At 37.8% G+C, this 25,121-nt stretch overlaps 1 pseudogene; it reads left to right on the plus strand.

The window, feature by feature from the left end:
- Positions 1–2,682: 2,682 nt before the first annotated feature.
- On the plus strand, positions 2,683–3,301 carry LOC140528851 (folate receptor beta pseudogene; annotated as a pseudogene).
- The last annotated feature ends 21,820 nt before the right edge of the window (positions 3,302–25,121 follow it).

The raw sequence follows: 25,121 nt of genomic DNA on the forward strand, positions 1-25,121 counted from the left end.
TCTGTTCTACTTTGGGGCATCTCTCATCCCTTCTCCTTCTTTGCATCCCTTCTCCTGGTGCTTAGTACAGCAGGGCCTGGCATAGTGTAAGCACTTAATAGTAGATTTTTGCCTAACTTATAAGGATTTGCTGAAATCAAGGCTGACCTAGTCACTTTGCAATATTTACCCAGCATTCCTCAATATGCCTCAGGGACAGAGAAGGACAGATCTATTCCCTCTTTCAAATGAAAACCCTCAAACACTTCAGGACAGCTATCGCCTTCTCCTTTTCTCATCTCCCATCACCACATACACTCCAAGTCTCTTCTTCCCCAGTGCTCTCAACAGATCCTTACATGAAATGACCTGAAGGCCCTTCACTAACCTGGTGGCCCAGCTCTTGATGATTCCAACTCACCAATGTCTTTCTTCAAATGTATCTATCATCTAGAACTGAACACAATCTTCTAAGTGGGGCTTGAATAGAAAGAGAGCAGTATGAGGATTCAGCTCCTTATTCCTGACTGTTCATCTCTCTGAATGTAGCCACAGGGTTGCTGCTGCTGCTACTGCTGCCAGACCTTTTCTCTTGCCTACATGGCTAGCAGATATACAGGTGGATCAGGGACTTTCCCCCTGCATGGCTACTCTTTCATATCACCTGATAGTCATTCACAAATGCACGGAGGATGGTCCTTAGAGGATTTGAATCTAATCCATTAGAATCACTTCTTCTTTCTCCATCTCAGTTTCCCCATCTGGAAAATTGAGTATGCATGGTATTGTCATGAGGCTCAAATTATCTACAGTTACTGGAGAGGTTTTAAACCTTAAATAGCCATAGAAACATTAAATGAGAGAAGAACTGTAAGATAACTGAGGCTGCCTCTTAGCTGGGAGGGGATCTTGGACAAGGGTGGGTGATGCCAGGCTGGCAAAGCTTCAACAAGGAAGGTAAGTGTAGACAGGCCTTCCTATGCCAGGCTAGCCCCCTGGCTAAAGATGCTTAGTGCTCCTCAATGCAATTAATGGAACTGACCAACTAACCCTCAATCCTCTGAAGCCACTTTCTGTTCTGATAATGATGGCAGCAGAGAAATGAAAGAATGAATGGATCATTAACATTTACTAAGCACTTACAACTGTGTGCAATGCACTGCACTGGTCACCAGAGATACAAATGCAAATGCAAGCCATTCTCTGCTCTAAAGTGGCTTAGATTCTCTGATGACATCATATGCAAGAGAATGGTTCAAAGGGTTGGGGATAGTGAAGTTTGGTTGGTGAGATCATGAGAGTATTCCATGTGGTCCTCATAGTAGGAGAGTCATTTTGGCAGTTACCAGGCCTTGGGGGAGCTAAGAACCATAACTTTCCATTGAGCTGAAGAGATTGAGCCACCCTTGGGTGGAGCCAAGATGGTGGAGTAGAAGCAGGAACTTCTAGAGCTCTTACCTCAAGCTCAGCCAAATACCTGCAAAAAATGACTTGAAACAAATTGTGCAGAACCCACAGAATGAGGGAGTGAAACAAATTTCTAGCCCAAGACAACCTGGAAAGTCAACAGGAGGCATCTATCATGCCACGCAGGGAGCAGAGCACAGTCCAATGTGGGTCATGCTGGCATAGATGGAACCTGAGCAGGCCTTGGAGGGATTGAATCTCTGGCACTTGTGGCAGTTTTCAGACTTAACTACCCCAAAACACTGAGGACAAGTTGGAAAGTCAGTGGAAAAAAATATGGGATTTGTGTGAGAGGGTAGAATGGTCCAACCCCATTCCCAGGGGGCAAAGGGTGTGGAGAAGCCTGTGACAGCCACAGAGCAACAGGAGCATTGGCAACAGCTCTCTCTAGAGTTCTAGATTGTGGAGGGATCCAACTGAGGGCAGTACATCCCCCACCCACACTGGAAGCAGAGAATTACCTTGACAAAGAACTCAAAAGTCAAGTAAATGGCTGAGGAAATGAGCAAAAACCAGAAAAAGAATCAGACTACAGAATCTTACTTTGGTGATAAGGAAGATCAAAATAGACAAAGAGAAGAAAAACAAAGTCAAAGCTCTTATATCCAGAGCCTCCAAGAATCATATGAATTGGTCTCAGGTCATGGAAGAGCTCAAAAACAATTTGGACATCAAGTAAGAAAAGTAGAGCAAAAATTGGGAAGAGAAATGAAAGTGACGCAAGAAAATCATGAAAATGAGTCAACTTCTTGCTAAAGGAGACCCCAAAAAATGCTGAAGAAAATAGTATCTTAAAAAATAAACTAACCCAAATGGAAAACGGGATCCAAAAAGCCAATGAGGAGAAGAATGTCTTAAAAAGTAGAATTGACCAAGTGGAAAAGGACGTCCAAAAGCTCACTGAAGAAAATACTTCCTTAAAGCTTAAAATGGAGCAGATGGAAGCTAATGACTTTATGAAAAATCAAGAAACTATAAGACAAAGCCAAAGGAATGAAAAATAACAAAAATTTTGAAATGTCTTATTGGAAATAAAACAACTAACATGGAAAATAGTTCCAGGAGAGACAATTTAAAAATTATTATACTATCTGAAAGTCATGGGAAAAAAAAGAGACCCTAGTTATCATCCTTCAAGAAATCATCAAGGAAGTCTCTTTTCTATTATTGTGGGCTCCTGGCTTCTATAGAATCTCTGGCAACCCCTAGGACATAGCTTTCCAGGCCCTAGAGATCATGCCTCAACCAGGATGGAGTTTGCTGGTTTTGGACCTCATGGCCATGGTCATGGCTTTGGAAGGGTAATGACCTGATCAGTGTCTGAATGGATGCTAATAAACACCACAAGTCAAAGCCTGGTCCAGAAGATGACCTTCACCACCAGTGTAGCCCATCGAAGACATGTCTTTATGTGTGCTCCCCCAATATAGGACCCTGATTCCAGCTGATGTCCTCAATCTGGCAGAGAGAATGCATGCTGAATGTTCCCCTGTGCAAGGAGCTCTGTAACCAATGGTGGGAGGACTGCTGAACCTGCAAAAAGAACTAGCACAAGGGGTAGAATTGGACTTCAGGGATTAACAAGTACCCAGTTAAGGCTGTCTGCTACCCTTTTAAATTTTACTTCCCAACACCAGCCACCCTATGTGAGAACATTTGGAGTCACTCTTATAATGCAAGCTCTTATGGCTGGGAGAGTGGTAAATGTATCCACATGTGATTTGACTCACTGCAAGGAAACCCCAATGAAACTGTGGCTAAATTTTATGCTTTGACCTCTGTCCCAGGCATCTTCATTTGGGGAGCCAGTTTCCTCTTCTTGACTTTGATACTGATGTTACTTCTCTGGGGTTAACCTTCATCAGGCATGAAATCTAACTAATCTACATGCAAAACCATAACCAAGATTTATCCCCAGTCTGTGACCCTGGGACTCCAGCTCCTGCCTGACACAGCCTGGCTCTCCTAAAACCCTGGCCTCCAAATCTGAATTCTTTCCGTCAAACCTGAGCTGTCTGCTTGGAAACTTAGAGCCCACACACTTTGGATTTCATATTCCCCATACCACTACTGAGGGGACCAGGGAGGGAGGGCCTTCCTTCTCCCCACTTTTAAGTAGCTCCTACTCCATTATCCTATCTCTTCCTCTGCATAGCAAAGTTCACTCCCCCCTTCTCTTCTTCAGGTGAAATTAAGTATGATTCCTATCATCTCTAAAGTAAAACCCTCCTTACTTCTTTCATTGATTATATTTGTATCCCCAGTACCTGGTACATATGTAAGTAGGTGTTTAATACATGTTGACTGATCCAAGAAAAATAAAATAAAATAAATTATCAAGGAAAACTTCATTGATATTCTAGAATGAGAGGGTAAAATAGATATTGAAAGAATCCACCTATCACCTCTTGAAAGAGTTCTCAAAAGGAAAACTTCTAGGAATATTGTAGCCAAATTTCAGAACTCCCAGGTGAAGGAGAAGATATTGCAAGAAGCCAGAAAGAAACAATTCAAGTACTGTGGAAACACATTCAGGATAACACAAAGTCTGGCAGCTTGTACATTAAGGGATTGAAAGGCTTGGAATATGATATCCCAAAGGTCAAAGAAGCTAGGCTTAAAACCAAGAATCATCTACTCAGCCAAACTGAATATAATACTTTAGGGGAAATGATGGTCATTCAATGAAATAGAAGATTTTCAAGCATTTTTGATGAAAAGACCAGAGCTGAATAGATAATTTCACTTTAAAACACAAGAATCAAGAGAATCATGAAAAGCTAAACAAGAAAGAAAAATAATAAGGAACTTATGAAAGTTGAAGTTTATATTCCTACATGGATAAATAATATTTGTAACTCTTGAGACTTTTCTCAGTATTTGGGTAGTTGGAGGAATTATATACATATAGACAGAGGGCACAGGGTGAGTTGAAAATGAAGAGATGGTATCTAAAAAAATAAAATTAAGGGGTGAGAGAGGAATATATTGGGCAAAGGAGAAAGGAAGAAATAGAATGGAGTAAATTATCTCTCACATAAAAGAGGCCAGGAAAAGCTTTTTTCAATGGAGGGGAAAAGGGGGATATGAGAGGGAAACAGTGCACCTTACTGTAATCGGACTTCTTTTAAGGAAGGAATAACGAGCACACGCAGTTTGGTATAAAAATCCATCTTACACTGCAGGAAAGGAGGGGAGAACGGGATAAGTGGGTGAGGGAGGGAGGGAAGGATGATAGAAGGGAAGGGAAATGGGAGGGGGGTAATTACAAGTAAATACTTTTGAGGAGGGTCATGGTATAAAAAGAGAGTAGAATAAATGGAGGGCAGGGCAGTGTGGAGGGAAATATAGTTAGTCTTCCATATCCTGACTGTTATGAAAGCGTTTTTCATGACTGCACATGTGTAACCTATATAGAATTGCATGCCTTCTCAGTGGGGATGGGTAGGAAGGGAGGAAAGGAGACAAGCTGAACTCAAAATTTTCAAAACGGATGTTAAAAACTGTTTTTCATGTAATAGCAAAACAAGATATACAGGCAATGGGATATGGAAATCTATTTTGCCCTACAAGAAAATAGAGGGGAGGGGGATGAGAGAAGGGAGAGGTGTGATAGAAGGGAGGGCAGATTGGGGGATGGAGTAATTGGAATTCACAATGTCTTGGGTGAGTGGAGGGGAGAGATGGGGAGAAAAGTTGGAACTCAAAATCTGGTAGAAGAGAATGTTGAAAACTAAAAATCAATTAATTATTTAATTAATTAACTTAAAAACAAAAAGATTGAGTCACCCTACCATGACAGCCAGGCCATCACCCAGAGATTTATTTCTAGTAAGGTAGCAGAATTCTAGAATTTAGAGGGTGCTAGCAAGAATTTCATTCTTTCAGTCATGTAGAAACTTTCGACCCTAATTAGTCATCCTTTTATATTGGTTCAGACAAGTAATTTGAAACAGTATGAAGAACTCCCAGCCTGGAAACATCCTCCACTGATACTAATAGACAGTTTCCACTTCATCTATAATTTGTGGTATTAGAGAATATCTTGAGTCTGAATAACTTCGCAGTTAAGAGATTTGGTCATGGTCACACAGCCTACATGTGTCACCAGCAAGACCTAAACTCCTAAACATCGTGAGTAAATGGAAAAGGTAGACTGAGGTACAGACCCTGAGCAGGATCAGTTAATTAACACTAATGTGTACAACTGATAACAAAGTGAGTCAGATTAGACACCTCAGTAAGGGGAGGAAGCACTTTATTAATATTCAGTAAAGGAAGGGGTCTGGGTAGTGGTGGAACCTTGCAATTGGCTCTACTGAGAAAAGTGAGTTGGCATTCAGGTGTGGCTAATCACAGCCCTCTCCGACAATTAAGAAATACTAATTCTTTTATGGGACTCATTTGTCTCTTGTAATCTTTGTTAGAGCATCAGTAGTAGTAGCCTTGCAGTCCATTTAGATAAGAACAACTATTCTCTAAATGCACAAAAACAGGCAAGGATGAAAAATAGCCTTGGGGGATAGTGCTAGGGTAAGGGTTTTAGGGCTCACAGGCATAGGCCCCAGGGGCTAATGGCATGAACGATAACAATTTTCCTTTTCAACCATAACTTTAAACTACTGTAGAGAGAAAACTGCCTTCCTGAGTTTATTTCGAAGACAGACATGCGACTTGACAAAACAATGGGGCAGTAATACAGAATGGGGTCAGTTACAGAATAGAATCAGTTATTGAATGATACAGAATAATTTGAATTTCCTCAGGTGTTCCTGACTCCAAGGCCACTCCTCTATTCATTACATCACACTTCTTTTCTGCTTAATAAGATGATAATTATTTAAATAGTTAGGCAACAGATACTATGGGCTCCAGCCCCCAATTTGCCATAATCCAGGGGTGCTCCCTGATGCCAGCTGTGGAGTGGCCAGCAAGTGCGTGGGGTATCCATTTCCAGCGTATCCACCCAACTGAATTTGTCTTAAAAATGATTTAGGGACTTTAATTTTTTCCCCACTATTTGACCAAGTCATGTTTTTTTTGAAGCTTGGCATTGTGGGTTAAAAATAATGTAAATTATGACTTTTCCAAAATCTGAATTTAACATAATGAGACATTAAGACCTAAGTCAAGAGACATTCTGTGCCCATTTTGTGAGGAGAAAAGTTTAAGAAAAGTTAAATTCCAATTAAATTATTTTATTAGAATTTAATATTGATAAGGTTTAATCCTATTTATTTTTAAGTGAATTAAAAAGTAAATTTCATTAATACTCCTTCCACTGGAGGGCTTCTTCTTGGGAAGTCCAATTTAGGGATCTCCTGATGTCACTACTCTTCATTCTCAACCCAATTTTTTTTCTGATCCTTAGGACTTTAATACCTGGAGTTTACCTCCTTGGCTGTCCCGTCCCTTCTTTTAAGCTCCTTTTACATTTTGGGTTTACTTCCCTTATTAGAATCTAAGCTCCTTGAGGAGACGTACTGGTCTTTTTCTGTCTTTGTATCTCTAACTCTTAGTATGATGCCTGGCACATAGTAAGTGTTCAAAAAATACTAGTTGCCACGTTTTTGTCTCTTTGTAGTGTTTTATTGCCATCACAACAACAGTTGTGTCCAGTAAGGACAGTACTGACATTGTTAATAATACCCTTTTGTAAACAAAGATAATGGGGACAAAGTAGCTAAAGAGACCTCCTCAAGGTCACAAGGCCAGTAAATAAAGAAGATTAAGTGTTAAACTAGATATTGAGACTCCAAGACTAGCACTCTTTCTGATAAGAGAGCTAATTATAAAATGAACGTCAGCCAGAGGGAGAAAATACTGAAGCAGAGAGTTGAGAAATTCTTCAAACTGGATAATCAGTTTCTGGATAATTGAGAATTTGGTGTCATTTCAATAAATCCTTGACAACATAATGATTCAACTAAATTTAATCCGATTTCCAACAATTCATATTCATTTTCAATTTTACTTGTCTCATCTATACACGACACCTTTAATTTGAGAAAGAAAATTTAAAAAATGAACACATAACAGCTTTTACATAATTGTAATTTCTTAGCCTTCATGTCAAACATTTAATAGGATCACAGAATTAAAGAATCAGAGAATTTCAGATTGAAAAGGGTCCTGAGGGGCTAACTAATCCAGAGACTATTTGAACAAGAATCTCTTTATTATAACGTAGCCAATAAGTGGTCCTTTGGGTCCCTCCTTGAAGTCTTAAAGGGAAGGAAATTACTTGAATTCGAGTCTTTGAAGACAGGTAGCATATCCCCACTCAGTCTATTCTTAGGGCTATGGACTGAACCTGTGATTTGCTTGGCAAAAGGAATTCACATATGATAAATCTCTCTTTAACAATGGAGGTTTGCACTTTCTCAGAACCTACAGTTTTATAGTTGTGGGTGCTGCTTTAGAAGGCAGACTTGGCCAGACAGTACTTGATCCTTTCTACTTCTTCCCCTCTGAAGTGTAGGGACATTCTACTTTTGAAATCTTTCCCAAGACCTTTTTATATCTTTGCAGGAATAAGGGAGAGAAGGAACTTTTCAATTTCTTGACATGGAGGAGAGGCTTTTGTAGCTTAATGAAACTATGAGCTATGCCATGTAGTTACCCAAAAGAGACAAGTCAGAGTGGAGAGTTGTGACAAAACGTGATCCAGTGAAGAAGAGAATGGTGAACCACTCCACTATCTTTGCCAAGAAAATACAAAAATTGACAGCTCTGAGAAGATGAAAAGATGACATTAGAAGATGATCCCCCTAAGGTCTGAAGGTATCAGATATGCTACTAGGGAAGATCAAAGGACAACTACAGGTACCTCCCACACTAATGAAGTAGCTGGGCCAAAGCTGAAAGGAAAACTCAGATGTGGTTGCATCTGGTGATGAAAGTCCAGTGCTGTAAAGATCAACTTTGCATAGGAACCTGGAATGTAAGATCTATGAACCAAGGTAAGCTGGAGGTGGTGAAACAGGAGTTAGAAAGATTAAACTTCCACATGTTGGGTGTCAGAGAATTTAACTAGATAGGAATAAATGAAATTAATACAGATGATGATCACATATACCACTGTTAACAAGAATCCCTTAGGAGAAATGGAGTAGACCTCATTGTCAATAGAAGGGTAAGAAAAAGAGTACCAGGGTACAGTGGTAAAAATTACCAAAATGTTCAAATCTAAGGCAACATCTCAGTAAGACAAGCCTAGGCTATAACCACTGATGCTTAAGAGAACAAAGTTAGTGAGCTCTGTGCAGACCTGCAGCACCTTCAAGAAATAACACTAAAAATATGTCACATTCATCATTACGAACTGGAATTCTGAAGTACAAAAATCAAAGATAAATGAAAGAATAGACAAGTGTGAAAGTTATGGAGGGCAAAATGAGACAGGGAAGAGAATACTAGAGTTTTATCATGATAACTCATGGATCATAACAAACTCTCCTTTTCAAAAATCTGAAAGGTGGCTCTACACATGGACATCACGTGATGGTCAATATAGAAATCAAATTAATGACATACTTTGCAGCCAAATATGAAGATGCACTATACAATCAAAAAAAAGTCCTAGATCTGACTATGGATCAGGTCATGAGACTCTTATTGCAAAATTCAGACTTAAATTGGAGAAAGTAGGGAAAACAACCATACCATATGCCTGTTGTTTGTCTTTCATTCTTGAAGAGGACCAATGACACCAGGAAGGTGATGTCTTGACTTGCAAGTGAATTGGATTTAAGTGAGGCACGGCTGTTCAAAGTTAAAGCCTTACTATCTCCTCCAGCCCCATCTCAGTGCAGTGGCAAGACATAAATCAGGATGACTGGAGATGGCTCATGATGCAGTGGGACATGTTGGCCTTTTAAAACTAAGGTCTCTCCCAGGTCTCAGTCTGTCTGAGTCAATACCCATTCAGTGATTAAGGTTAGGTAAGAAATGAGACAAAAATGGCCTCTTTACCTACTCAAAAAACAAATCAATCTAGGAGGGGAAGATCCTCGGGATTTCTGCCTAGAAGAGAAACAATTGTTATTTACGCTCACTCTGATGCAACAAAACCTAATCAATGGCTGACTGAGGTTTGGGCTGACCAAATAGCTATGATATAAATAATAACCTTAATGAAAATGAAGTAGAGGTGATGAAGAGATTTGAGTGATTAGATCTGGTAGACAGAGTGAAGAACTATGGACAGAAGTTTGCAACCCAGAGCAACAACAACAACAAAAATTCCCAAAGAAAAAGAACAAGAAAGCAAAGTGGCTACTTGATAAGCCTTTAGCTGAGGAAATAAAGGAAGTGAATGGTAAAGAATACAGGGAAAGTTATTTCCAACTGAATGCAGAATTTGAGAGAAAAGCAAGGAGAGATAGAGTTTTCTTAAATGAGCTATGCAAAGAAATAGAAGAAAACAATAGAATGGGATGAAAAACAGAACTTTAAAGAAAATGATATGAAAGGAAAATTTCATTCAAAAATGGTCTTGGAAAAAGGCAAAAAAATTTAGGTACTTGACAGTAGCAGAAGAGGTGGCAAGAATGCACAAAAGAACTATAAAAGAAAGGTCTTAACATCACCAATAAACAGAATGGTGTAGTGACTGATCTAGAGCTAGACATCTTGGATAATGAAGTAAAGAGGACTTTAGGAAGTATTGCTAACAATAAGACTGGTGAAGGTGATAGAATTCTAGCTGAATCATTTCAAACCCTAAAATATGATACTGTTAAAGTGCTGCACTCAACATACCACCAAATTTGGAATCCACAACGGTGGCCATTGGATTGGAAAAGATCAGTTTATCTTCCAGTCCTAAACAAAGGCAACGTTGGGGAATGTTCAAATTACCAAATGATTGTGCTTATTTCACATGCCAGCGCGGCTTAAGATTCTCTAGGCCAGGCTTTAGCAATATACGAACCAAGATTTGCCAGAAGAGCAGGCTGATTTTTGAAGAGAAAGAAGAACTAAAGACAGAATTGATAACATTCACTGGATTATGGAGAAAGCAAGCGGGTTCCACTAACAAAAAAGATCTACCTCTGAATCATTGTCTACACTGAAGCTTTTGACTGTTGTCGATGATGTAGCAAGGCCTCAAAGAGATAGGAAAAACAGACAGTCTAACTTTTCTCCTGAGGGTCCTGCATGAGGACGATGAAGCAAAAGTTGGGACCAAATGTGAAACAACTGATTGGTTTAATGTTGGAAAAGTAGTACAACAAGTTCATATATTGTCAATTTATTTAACTTGTTTGAAGAGTACATCATGAGAAATGCCAGGCTGATGAGTCAAAAGCCAGAATTAAGGTTCCTGGGAGAAATATCAACTACTTTAGATACGCAGATGATACCATTCCGAAGACAGAAAGTGAAGAGGAGTTAAGCCCCTTGATGAGGATGAAAGAGGAGAGTGTAAAATCTGGCTTGGCGTTTAACATCAAAATACTAAGACCTTGGAGACTGGCCCCCTCACGTCTTGGCAAATAGAAGGGGAAGAAATTGAAGCAGGGCTTAATGAAGACATTGACCGTAGCCATGACATTAAAAAAAATAATGCTTGATCCTTGGAACAAAAGCTATGGCAAATCAAGACTGCATACTTAAAAACAGAGACATCACCTTGCTGACAGAAGTGTGTATACTTAAAGCTATAGTTCTTCCAATAGCAATGTATGGCTGTGAGATTTGGACTATTGGGAAAGCTTAGTGCTGTAGAATTGACACTTTCAAATTCTTGTTTTAGAGAAGGCTTTTGAGAGTCCCTTGGAGAGCAAGGAGGTCAAATCACTGAATACTCAAAGAAATTAATTCTGGTTATTCACTGAATGGTAAAGTACTGGATCTGAAGCTTAAATGCTTTCACCACATAATAAAACAGAAATTATTGAAAAAGACCCTGATGGGAATCTTTGAAGGAAAAAGAAGAAGGTGACATCAGAAGATGAGAAGGATAGAGAATGTTACAAACATGAACTTGGACAGACTTTGGGAAATAGTGGAGGATAGAAGGTCCTGATGTGCTGTGGTCCATGAAGTCAAAAACAGTCAAACACTACTGAACAATGAATTATTTAGAGTGGGATTATTTTCTCCAACTACTGCTTTTTCCTCCTGCTTTGTCTTTCTAGAGGTTTAAGAGCCCATATCTTGTTACACCAGTTAGGATACTTTTTAGTCTCAGGAAATATAACCATTTGGTAAAACTGGTTTTTTTTCTCCATTTCATTTATATCAGAAGAAATATTATTAATACAATCACAATAACTCAGAACTCCTGGTAAGGAAAATTTCTAACATTCACACAACAGTTCAATTTTCTACCCTAATTAAAATTTTGGATATCTTTACCTAATCTCTCAAAGAAAGGAGAACAAAGTCAATCTTATGTGACTTATTCTTGATAAAGTTATGAAGACTTGTATGTATGTATGTTTACATGTATTAACTATTTCTTTTTCTAGTTATTCACTATTCATCTCTTTGCGAATCCACTCTAGTATATTGTCAACAATGAAAAACTGTCTCAGCGTCCCTTAGTTTGCAAATGTTTTGTATTTCTGAAAATTGGGAAATTTTCCTTTCTGTAGACCTGCAACATGTCTCCCAACCTCCATGTTGTTTTAAATAGTCTAGAGTTGTTGGAATCTAGAATTGTTCGAATTGTTCAATGTGTTCATTATCCCACCTTGCTTTATGTCACCTATGTCACCTATGTATTCAATGTTTTACACCATTTGTGCCTGTATCCAAATCATGGATTAAAATGCTAAATATTATAGAACCAGTCACAGTTCCTTCAACTACTCCATTGAAAAACTCCCTTCCACGTTGACAATAAAAGATTAACAATCACTCTGTGAGACCAGCTGTAGCACCAATGCAATATTCACAGTGCCTACAGTGGCCATGAGTACCCAGGCATGATTCTGAATGGCAAAATACAACAGACTCTCCACATGGAAGACAGAACCAAAATATTTATCCAGACACCAGAAAGCCAAATCTATCATAGTAACAAAAATCTATACAAAATAACAATGCAGAGGACAAGACCATCCCAAAGACTTACCCCTGCTAGGTTTCCCACAAACCAGCTCCCTTAAACAAATCACAAAAAAGTTCTTTCTCTCACCCCTACGTCCTTCCATGTCACTTTAGCAGGTCACATGGGCCTATTAATGAATGAGAAAGATCTTCCCATTTAAATTACCATTATACCAACCAGACAACTAGTTCTGCATCTATGTCACTATATCTCTTTTAATTTATATTACTCCCTCCTCTACATAGATACTCACCCATAGATGTACAACAGAGACACAGACACACACATAGACTCTGACACACACACAGGCACACAACTTCTCTCAAGTCCCACCTTGTTTTCCATATTCCAATTTCTACAAGAAGTCTTTCTTGATCTCTCTTTAAACTAGAAAAAAAAACTTTTTTCTAAGATAACTTTCAATTTACCCCCAATAAAGTTATATATAACCATTTATTTTCATGCTGTCTCCACCATTAGAATGAGAGCATCTTGAAAGCAGGAACTGTATGTGTATTCCTCTATATTTCCCATTGCTTAGCACAGTGCCTGACATATAATAAGGATTTAATAAATTTTTGTTGACTTGCTGAAAAACATCACTGGTTCACTCAGCAATCACATCTACCACCTCTTCTGGGTGAGAGGAAACAGTTCATCTGGGCCTCATGACTTGAATTCATCACAGATACTAAAGGGTATCTTACATTTCCTTAATTCTGTTGAGTATCAAGTCCTTAGTAGTTAATTCTGTTTCATTCTTTCCAGTCCCAAAGCCATTTTCTCTTGCAGAGAAACCAAAAACAAAATGACAACTGAGCAGCCCTGCTGTCAGTTACCTTTGTGCCACACCAAGATGTTATTATTTCTTGGATTTTTTGGATTATTTTTTCCCACTATCGCTGAAGAAAACCTTTTCTATTGTCTCCAGCTTCCCCTTCTAGGCTCAGTTCATTCTGAATTTTTTCTTTCCCGTTATTTTTACGCCACTGCACCTGCCTTTTTGTTCATTCTCTGTTATCTTCACTGGGCTCCCATTTTCTATTCTTATCTTTTTATTTTAAACAGTTTGGGTTGGTTAGTGAGCTCTGTAGGTTACCACAAAGCACTCTTCAGACCACTCCCATGTTGCCTCCTCATTCAATTTCTTTCTTTCTGTCACTGGCTGGGAAAATGCCCAGAAAAGGGAAAAGAAATAAGACTATAGAAGGTTACTTTCTTGGTGAACAAGCATTTCCTCCCTTCCTTTCTGATGAGGAAGAACAATGCTTACCATCAGGCAAAGACACATAAATCAAGGATTCTGTGTCCCAGCCCACCCAATGGAAGAGCTCAAAAAGAATTTTGAAAATCAAGTTAGAGAGGTAGAGGAAAAGCTGGGAAGAGAAATGAGAGACATGAAGTCAAAGCATGAAGAGCAGATCAGCTCCCTGCTAAAGGAGACCCAAAAAAAATGTTGAAGAAAATAACACCTTGAAAACTAGCCTAACTCAATTGGCAAAAGAGGTTCAAAAAGCCAATGAGGAGAAGAATGCTTTCAAAAGCTGAATTAGCCAAATGCAAAAGGAGATTCAAAAGCTCACTGAAGAAAATAGTTCTTTCAAAATTAGAATGGCACAGATGGAGGCTAGGGACTTTATGAGAAAGCAAGAAATCACAGAACAAAGCGAGAAGAATGGAAAAATGGAAGATAATGTGAAATATCTCATTGGAAAAACAACTGACCTGGAAAATAGATCCAGGAGAGACAATTTAAAAATTATGGGACTACCTGAAAGCCATGATCAAAAGAAGAGCCTAGACATCATCTTTCACGAAATTATCAAGGAAAACTGCCCTGAGATTCTAGAACCAGAGGGCAAAATAAGTATTTAAGGAATCCACAGATCACCACCTGAAAGAGATCCAAAAAGAGAAACTTCCAGGAACATTGTGGCCAAATTCCAGAGTTCCCAGGTCAAGGAGAAAATATTGCAAGCAGCTAGAAAGAAACAATTCAAGTATTGTGGAAATACAATCAGGATAACACAAGATCTAGCAGCCTCTACATTAAGGGATCGAAGGGCATGGAATATGATATTCCAGAAGTCAAAGGAACTAGGACTAAAACCAAGAATCACCTACCCAGCAAAACTGAGTATAATACTTCAGGGGAAAAATTGGTCTTTCAATGAAATAGAGGATTTTCAAGCATTCTTGATGAAAAGACCAGAGCTGAAAAGAAAATTTGACTTTCAAACACAAGAATGAAGAGAACCATGAAAAGGTGAACAGCAAAGAGAAGTCATAAGGGACTTACTAAAGTTGAACTGTTTACATTTCTACATGGAAAGACAATATTTGTAACTCTTGAAACATTTCAGTATCTGGGTACTGGGTGGGATTACACACATACACATGCACACATGAACACATACATAGAGACAGAGTGCACAGAGTGAATTGAAGAGGATGGGATCATATCTTTAAAAAAAATGAAATCAAGCAGTGAGAGAGAAATATATTGGGAGGAGAAAGGGAGAAATGGAATGGGGCAAATTATCTCTCAAAAAAGAGGCAAGCAAAAGACTCATTAGTGGAGGGATAAAGAGGGGAGGTGAGAGAAAAACATGAAGTCTACTCTCATCACATTCCACTAAAGGAAAGAATAAAATGCACACTCATTTTGGTATGAAAACCTACCTCACAATACAGGAAAGTGGGAGATAAGGGGATAAGCAGGGTGGGGGGGGATGATAGAAGGGAGGGCATGGGGAGGAGAGTGCAATTCGAGGTCGACACTCTTGGGGAGGGATAGGATCAAAAGAGAATAGAAGTATTCTCTTTTGACAGGATAGGATGGAGGGAAATATAGTTAGTCCTATACAACACAACTATTATGGAAGTCATTTGCAAAACTACACAGATTTGGCCTATATTGAATTGCTTGCCTTCCAAAGGGAAGGGGTGGAGAGGGAGGGAGGTAAAGAAGTTGGAACTCAAAGTGTTAGGATCAACTGTCGAGTAATGTTCTTGCCACTAGGAAATAAGAAATACAGGTAAAGGGGTATAGAAAGCTATCTGGCCCTACAGGACAAAAGAGAAGATGGAGACAAGGGCAGCGAGGGATGATAGAAGAGAGAGCATGTTGGTCATAGGGGCAATTAGAATGCTTGATGTTTGGGGGGGGAAGGGATAAAAGGGGAGAAAATTTGTAACCCAAAATTTTGTGAAAATGAATGTTAAAAGTTAAATAAATAAATTTAATTAAATTAAAAAAAAAGAAACACACAGAAACTATATAAACACAATTGCAAAGTGCTTTTCACATAAATAAAAACAGATCTAAACAACTGGAGAAATATTAATTTCTCATAGGCAGAATGATGCAGTGTTATGAAGTGACAATTCTATCTAAATCAATTTACTTATTCAGTACAATAATAACCAATCTTCCAAATTATTATTTTGTAGAGCTAGAAAAATAAAATTCATCTGGAAGAATATTGAGGAAAATAATTTTTAAAAGCTGAAGGAACTTAGATTAGCCATACCAGGTTTTAAACTATATTACAAAATGGAAATTATTAAACAGTTTGCTACAGGGTTAAAAATTAAGTGGTTCATCAATGAAATAGATTAAGTATATGTGTGTATATGTGTGAATGTGTAATAAGAAATGCAAAGGGTAGGAGGAAGGAAAGGGATGATTTTGATTACATGAAATTTTAAAGCATTTTGGTTAAAGAAAAAATGAAACCAAAATTGTAAGGAAAGTAGGAAACAGGGGAAATAGTGGAAATTATAGTATAATGATGATCAACTATGAAAAATTTAGCTACTTTGATCAGCACAATGATCCACAGTAATTTCATAGGACTGATGATGAAAAATATTTTCAGTCTCCAGGGAGAGAACTGATGAACTGTGAATGAAGATGGAACATATATTTTTCTTTTTTTCTTTTCCTTGGGTTTCACTTTTTCCCACAATATGGATAAAGAAAAATATATTTTCTCTAACTTTATATTTATATTATGTATCATATTTCTTGCTTTTTCCATAGAAGGAGGGCATCCAGGGAAGAAAATCTGAAACTGCAAATGAAAATTTTAAATAAAAATGTTGATGGTCTAGAATGTTGAACTTAGTATCATAAGTCAACATTCAATAGGGATAAACATGTAGTCTTGTATGTATGTACTTCATAGAATAAAGTGGGGGAGGCATAGATATATAACATTTGCTATGTGAAAAAAACACCTGGAGGTGTTGGTTGAATTAATACCTTAATATGAGTCATAACTCTAATGTTATAATCAAAAAAAAAAAAAAAACTTGATGTTCTTAAGGGCTGCAGAAAGAAGGAAAGAGTTTCCAGGTATAAGGAAGTTAAAAATCACCTGTAGTCTGTCTTCTTTAGAACTGACCTGGAGTGTTGTGCTCAGTGTTTAGAATTGCAAATTAAGAAGGACATCGTCAAGGCAGAGAATGTTCAGACTAGGACACAGGGACTAAATATAATAGATATTTCTCAGTATATTCTGTTCTATATGGGTTGTGTATCCTCACCCAAAGCATCTTTCTGTGAATAATGTAATTGGAATTTTATTATTTCTCCTCCAAGGTTATTCAACTATTCAAAATCCCTTCTGAAAAATAAAACATAGGCATTTGTACTCATCCTTATTTTCTCCTTCTTCACCATCATCATCGTTATTAATAACATCTTCATATCCTTATCATCCTAATCATCCTCATCAACATCTACTAATCACTGGTATCTTCCTCTTTATTAACATCCTCTTCCTCTCTTTTATCATCATTTTCTTCCTCATCATTCTTTTAAGCAAATCGCTCTTCAAATCATATTCCTCCATATCTCTAGAATTAGGAAAGGTTACTCCCCTTACATGGGCATGAAAATCTTATTCTAAGGTTACTTTTTTTTACCTGTATTTAATATTCTTCATTTTTCTAGGTTACTTTTGTCATCAACTAGGAAAGTGACAGAATTACCTTTTTCCTTTAATGATAAGGTGACTTCATGGTCATTGATTTGATGACCAATTGCAGGTTGGTCAAAGAATTCTCTTTTAGGGGACTAATAGACCCATCATATAATTGCCACATAAAAACAATAGTAAAGTAAAACATGGTACAGAAAGGTAAAGAAAGCAGAATGTCTGTAGATGCTCATGCCTCCATGGGAAAATGAGTGGACTTGGCCCTTTGAACTTCTGCATTTCACCTTTCTGCTCACATTCTTTCTCTATTAACTCCCTTTTTATTTATCCTGATTTTCCCGCTCCCCCCCACCCATGTTAACAGTGAATGAAACTTAATGGCTGTAATTCAATTACCCCCTGGATGTCTAGAAGGATTTAATAATCCTCTTGCCTGAAGGCAGGGGCAAGACCCCCTCAGTGCTTTAGATTCTAAGATAAAATCATGGAAACTTCACTTTTGTCCTCTCCAGACATTTCCTGAATGAATAGCAGTGGGCTTGATGACATCTGGCCTGTCTGATGAAACTTTTTGTTCCTCTAGAATCTGGTCATGCATTTGACTTTTGCTGGTGAGGCATTAGGTAAGGGCAAAATTGTAGGAACTGAGTCTAAGTTATAGTTAACCTATGGCATAGCAGCTTAGTAAATGCAGACATTTCACCACTTAAACTCTGATGTCAGTCTGCTCACCTGTAAAAGGATGGTGGTGGTGTACACACACACACACGCACACACACACACACATCATATGCATATGTATATATGTGGGGTATGTGTGTGTATCCCTCAACTCATTGGTTTATTTTGAGTAAAATGTTTTGCATATAAAGGTTTGTGTTTGCACATGTCTTTGTGCTTACCTGTGAGTATTATATAACACGCATTATCTAACAACTGGCATTCTCATTAGAGAGGGAGATAGTTTCCTTTCAATTTAATTTATCATGAAGAAATACAATCAGTATGAGATTGCAAACTATGTGAAACGATTCGAAGTAATCTCTTGAGGGGGGGAAACATTTTGAAAATGCTACATCCCCCTCGTCAGCATCATAACATATTTATATAGTCCTTTCCTAATTCCTAATTTTCAAAATAACCCTAAGGCATTGGGGAATTCTGGGTGGATGGTTAGACACAGACAGGAAATCTAGGATCTATTTCTGTTTCAGACATTTGCTTATGTGACACTGGGATAATCACATGAATTTGTTGGGTCTCAATTTTCTCATAAAGAGATTTTAGTAGTGGTAAATCTATCCTATGAATTCATGATACAGACAGATAATTTATGAAATGTTGATGTTGTGCCAGTCATTGTGCTATGCTCTTGAAGCCAGACAGTTTCTGCCCTCAAAGAGCTTCCTTTCTAGGGGAAGATGGAGGAAATAAAAGAAAGGATAGAAGATAGAAAAGAAACATAGAAAAGGTTAGGGGAAGGAGATGAGGATGACAGTTAGAAGTGGCTTCCAAGGGCCATAGAGGCTCAATTTGGTACAAGAGGAGGCAAAAACTTATCTATCAGTGATTAGCTTCCAGATTGAGGTCAATGTTGGGGGACAGGGTTTGGTCATAAGAATCTGAGAAGCCTATAGGAAGGTATGGAGGATGATGGCCTAAGTATGATTGGCGGGCTCTGGATATAGCCAGAAAATCAAGTCAGGGTTTAATATCATCATGTGAAATTAAGTGATATGGAATCTCAGGTTCAAAGAGGCTAAAAGATATATTAATGATCCTATACCTAAGAACGGGAAGAGCTAAGATTCAATCCCAGATCTTACCCACATGAGAGCTATTTCTGCCAATCAGTTTTCGAAAGGATCTTGGAATCATATAAATCTAGTTTTATACCTGGAGTATCATCTCACTCAATAACCTTACTTTATAGAATAGAAAACAGAGGTTAACTGACATACTTGAAGTCTCACAGGTCAAAAGTAACTGAAACAGAATTCAAATGCAGTTGTTCCTAGAGGGCATCACATAAAACCCTCTCATTTCCGACATGATAATACAAAGATTCCAACCTGTTCAATGTCCTGATCAAAGTCACAAATGTCTGATGATGTCTCATTTATGAATGATGTCTCATTCATAAAGATTCATAATCAGAAGGTTATGGGTGACAGAAAAAATATTATTTTATCCTTTCAAGTGTAACCAAAGTTCACTGGCTAAAACATGTACAGTTAGTCAGGTTCACTTTCTCATTCCAGATGTATTTAATTAACCAGGTACTCATCAAGAGTATTTTAAAAGTAGAGGTGGGGTGTCACTGTCTAATATCCACAGCATACATTTAGACTCATTAGACAAAACTACAACAGCATGAGAGATTACAGAATGTCGGGAAAATAAAATAAATCACAGACAAAGTGGTAGAAGTGTAACTGACCCCTGAGAATATGTTGCCCCTCTTCACAATATGGTCAGAAATGAACAAGAAGTTGCACACAGGTACAGTAACTCTTCTTTATCTTTCACTTCAGAAATAATGAAAGGAGATGAATGATAGATGTGGAGCCTAATACAGTTTATCCTGAGTGTTAAGGTGTATACATCACAAATGTCAGTCATCATACTTTTGTGATGATGATATGATTTGATGAGAAGGCATGAGCTTGGATTGAGAGCTAGCATAATTTCAGGCATGGGCATCAATGTTATCTTAGGAGACATGATATAGTATTGACCCTGTATTCTTCCATACGCTAATGTTATTAAAAATTAATTGAATATGTTTATAAAATCACAGAATATCACACTTGAAGGGAACCTCAGAGGCAGCAAATTCAACCCATATATGAATAAGAATTACATCTAAAATAAACTTGACACGTGAATATTTGGCTTTTCTTTTGAAGACCATGAATGAGGGAGACCCACCCCGTAAGCAGTCCATGCTTTCTTGGGAATTGTCTCTGCAGTTTTCCCACTTTTCTTCTCTTTCTAACCCAAAGGCATAGATAGCATGCTTAGGAAACTTCCATGTCCAGCTGAACAACATCAATATCAGCAGAAATTTATTAAGTGATTGTTATGTCCAAGGCACTGTGCAAATTGATATAGATCAAAGCGTACAAATACCTTGACAGATTAGAATGCTATACTGAGTCAAAGATAGTGAAATAAAATCAGGAAAAATGCTAAACAAATGAATTCTAAAAAAATCAGCTTTCCAAATATAAGATTGGAAAGGTAGATAGAGGGAAGTTCATCTTTTTTTTAAATCATGTTGTTATTGGACTGCAAACTAAAATGAGTCTATATTTCAACATGGCAGCCACAAGCAAAAGAAATTTAAGAGTTCAATCTTGTACTGCATCAAAAGAGGCACAATATCAAATACTAGAGAGTTATTAATCCCAATGTTATCTCTTTGGGTCAAAGCGCATCAAGAATAGTGTGCTAAATTTGGCCACACTTAAGGAAAGGCATTGAGAAACTGAAAACATTTGTATAACTGGGTAGACAGAATAGTGAGAGGCCTCACAATTATGAAATTTAAGTTTTAAATTAAGAAAATGTGGAAGTTTAGAACAGAGCAAAAATCCCTCAGAGGAAAGAATGATAAATTGCTCTGGACTGAAGCAATTTCAATCTGGAATCAATCAAGCAATATCGAGATTTGAAGGTATGACACATGATTGAGGCACTAGACTTTTTCTACTGGAAAGAGGAGAAACAGAACAAAAGATCAGAAATATTGTATTTCAGTGGATGGAACATGAGACTTGGCTCAGAGGACCTAGGTTTGAACTCTAACTTTGACATTCACTTCCTATGTGAACTTGGGCAAGTTAGTTGCTTCATCTAGCTGGCCAGGAGTTTCGATAAATTTGGAAGATTCCACCAGATGAACTGCAAAGGTCCCTTCCAACTCACAGTCTACAATATTATAAATCACCAACATTCCCATTGCTTTTCAATGTCTAGAAATGCATGGGGCTTTAGAGTGCCAGTTCTCAGAATTTCTAGCTTAACCAGTGCACCCAGAACTTCTTCTAGTGTTAGAGGTATTGAGAACTCACATCCTTTTCCATGCTGTAGTGAAGCATTGAAGTATATAGCACAAGGCAAATGTCCCCAGGAATGGAATTATCGAAATGATTATTAGCAAAAGAAATTAAGGATGGAATGAAAAGGCTATCACTAAAAAGCATTAAAAATTATTAAAAATAACTTTATCCCCTGGAATATTAGCTAAAATATTACCCATTTGTAGCCAAGGAAAATTAAATGTGCTTAGATAAGATGATCTAAATTAGAAATGTTTCATTATTTTATATTCATAAAATGGAAACAATAGAGAAAGAAATAAAAGTGGCAATGGTATGGAAATAAAAATAGAAAAATTAGAGGAAATGATGGGGATAATTAAAGATTTTTCTAGTTAGATGTTAAGACAGTTAAAGACAAAAGAAATTGTGTTCATTTACATTGTGATCCTGGAATAGACACAACAGAACATGACTTGGGGAGTAGAAATAAGAGACACTAAATTTGTCCGGACTTTGAGAATTTCAGTCCAGTTAGGGCTCCAGTCAATGCATACAAACTTCACAAAACTGAAGAATGCTCAGGATGGAAGGAACTTTAACGGACATTTGTCCAGCCCACTCATTTCATGAATAGAGGAAATTGAAACCCAGAGGGAGGAAAGGGTTTCCAGAGAGTATATGTTTAATAAGTGAAGGATACAAGCCCTGGTATTTGATCTCATGTCTAGTATATATATTTTTTTATCATATTAGGCTTCATGCCTTTTTTTTGAAGAGGGAAGTGTTTATTGATAATTGAATAAAGGGGGTGTTTTTAAGAGAATGGTCTTTATTAGTCCATGTCAGAAGATCTTGACTTGTTGACTAAGAAGAGGTAGGGAGTCAAGGCCTCAGGATCTTTTCTTCTGATAAACTTTCATTTGTATTTACTACATTTTCATGAGCAGTGAGCATCAAAGGAAATAATTTTTGTAAAGTGTTTAGTAGAGTGATTGGCCCATGGCAGATGTTTCATAAATGCTCATTGTCTTCCTTTTCTTTCCTTCCTCATAATACTAAGAAAACTAATGTTTTGTATGGCATAATTAAGATAAACTTCCCTTTAAAAATCTGCCACTGAAGCAGGCTAATTTAAATGTCAGACTGAGTGGAAGATGAAATTTAATGAGAATAGATGTAAAGTCTCAAACTTGAGTTCAAAAAGTTAATTTTGTAAATCATGTGGTCTGGAAGAGGATTCAATTTCTTCCAACTTCTTTGAGTTGTTTCTCTAGACCCAACAAGAATAATTTAAATTAAATCCCTGATGAAGATGAAAGCCCTTCAGGACTTAAAAACAGCCATCATTCTCTTCTTACCTCACAGTCTTAGATCCAGTGACTCTGGTCTCTTTACAATTCCACGAACAAGATTTTAACTATCCTGTGATTTAGATTTTATCATTATGAGATTGTGAATGTGGTTAACTAGTAGGATGGTGATACCCTCCATGGTAACAAGGAATTTAGGGTAAGGGAAGGCTTTTCAGGAAAAGACAATGAAATTGGTTTTGGACAAGTTGACCTTAAGATGTCTTGAAGACATCTATTGCTAGATGACAATAGGCAATAGGAGATAAAGGAGAGACAGGATTACACAGCTAGGAAGTATGTGAAATTAGATCAAAATTTCAAAGGCACAAACCAATAACCCCTCTCCTCAAGGGGTTTACATCTGATCATGGTAAAAACATTTAAAATTAGGGAAATGAAAAATAATATCTAAACAAAGTAAGTACAAAGTAACTTTGAAGTTCAGGAGAGTGTCAACACCTGGAAAAGGCCTTGGAAGTGATTTGAGAGTCATCACTATAGAAGTGATTATTGAAATCATGGCAGTGAAGATCAGCAAGTGATACAATATATAGAGAGAAAAGGAGAGCCCAGGATAGACTCTTGTACAACACCAAAGGCTAGTGGGTTCGTTCTGCATGAAGATTAAAGAGAAGATTCTGAGGAGTGAGTAAGAGGAGAAGTAGGAGAGAGTGATTTGAAGAAAATCTGAAGAAAAGAGAGCATGGAGAAAAGAGGGTGATCAACATTCTCAAAATTTCTGAAAGATCAAGAAGAGTGGGGATTAAGAAAAGGGCATTACAATTGACATTTAAGAGGTAATTAGTTACTTTTGAGGGAGTAATTTCAATTAATGCTGAGATTGAAAACCATATTACAGACAGATAAGAGGAGATTGAGAAGAAAGGAAGGGGAGGCATCTATTTTAAAAAGCCTTTCAAGTATTTTTTTCACAAAAAGGGAAGAAGTAAATGAGACAATAGACATTGAGACTCATCTCAGTGGCATGGGTCTGTGGTGCATTTAGGGTTAACATTAGGACATCAGGCAAATATTTATGTGAATCTAGAAACTAGTGAAATAGAAGGAATGCTAGGGGGGAAAATCTATAGGAGAAGACTTGGGAATAGTAATGCAACCCACAAGAAAAAAGAAAGAATCCAAAGAAGGTCCACTGAATCATCTAGAAGTTAAGAAATAAATATGAGGAAAGAACTGGCACTTTTGATGAGAACAGAGGCTGAAGATAATCTTTCCTGGGCCAAGTTCACTTCTATTACTTTTGGTTGAGAATTTATGGCATCATTGCAAACAGAAATTTCCAATACTGTTGAAAAAGTATTCTAATTAGTCTCTCTTGGGTTCTCTCCACTCCATTCCAGTCTCCACTTAAGTGAAAAAGTGATATGTTTTCTAAAATATAGGTCTTGATGAGGTACAGTCTCTGCGAACTCCCTTGAATTCTCCTTCTTCTCAATTGATCTGGAATTCTCCTGAGGCCATTAGCCTTTCTTTATCCTTGTGTCAACTGCCTCTGGCAATAGGGAATTCCTGGTCCCCTCCACTGTTAGTAGCTTTCCTCAAAGATTAGAAGGTCAGTTAGATATTGGTCCTGTGTTCTAGTGCAAGTGCAAGCATCAGCTCTACATCCTCCCCCATATTTGGTTCAACTCCTGCTGCTCAGGTGAACATCTAGATAATCTCACTTGTCTTTCATCTCAACACTCTTATCCATAGCTTTTGGCTGGGATGCTGCCTGGACCCAGGCTCTATTTCTTTCTGTATCCCTGTCCTATGAAGTCTAGGCTTCAATCTCCTCCATTATCTCAGTTGAGTATTTCAGTCCATCTCCTGGGGCATACTCACTTCCATTGGCATCCCCTTGAATAATCATCTGCTGAGAAGTTGGTGGCTTCAGGACTCAGCCCACAGATGGTACTAACCCATCTTCTTGTTCAGCCCTTATAGAATGGAAGAACTCAATGGTGCATTGCTTTGATTTTGGTTAATCTCTATTTGACACGCCATAATTCATCATTAATGGATGTTCTCAAGAGAACTGGATTTAGCTTGGCTCTTTCATTTTACTAGTTTTGCCAGAGTGGGTCAAAAGCTGAAAAGTCAAACCTCTTTGAAAGCAAGGATTTTTCACAGATTTGTTGGATGTAAGTGGGTGAACTGGTATTTTCTAAAGCAGCCAAGATGGCACCACCCACATGGAGCTGGTCTTGGCCAGGAAAAATCTGCATTCAAAAGTCAACTGTGCTGCATACTGGCTGCAGGATAATTT

The sequence above is a fragment of the Notamacropus eugenii genome, chromosome 1, assembly GCF_028372415.1.
Source record: "Notamacropus eugenii isolate mMacEug1 chromosome 1, mMacEug1.pri_v2, whole genome shotgun sequence".
In the NCBI taxonomy this organism is placed as follows: Eukaryota; Metazoa; Chordata; class Mammalia; order Diprotodontia; family Macropodidae; genus Notamacropus; species Notamacropus eugenii.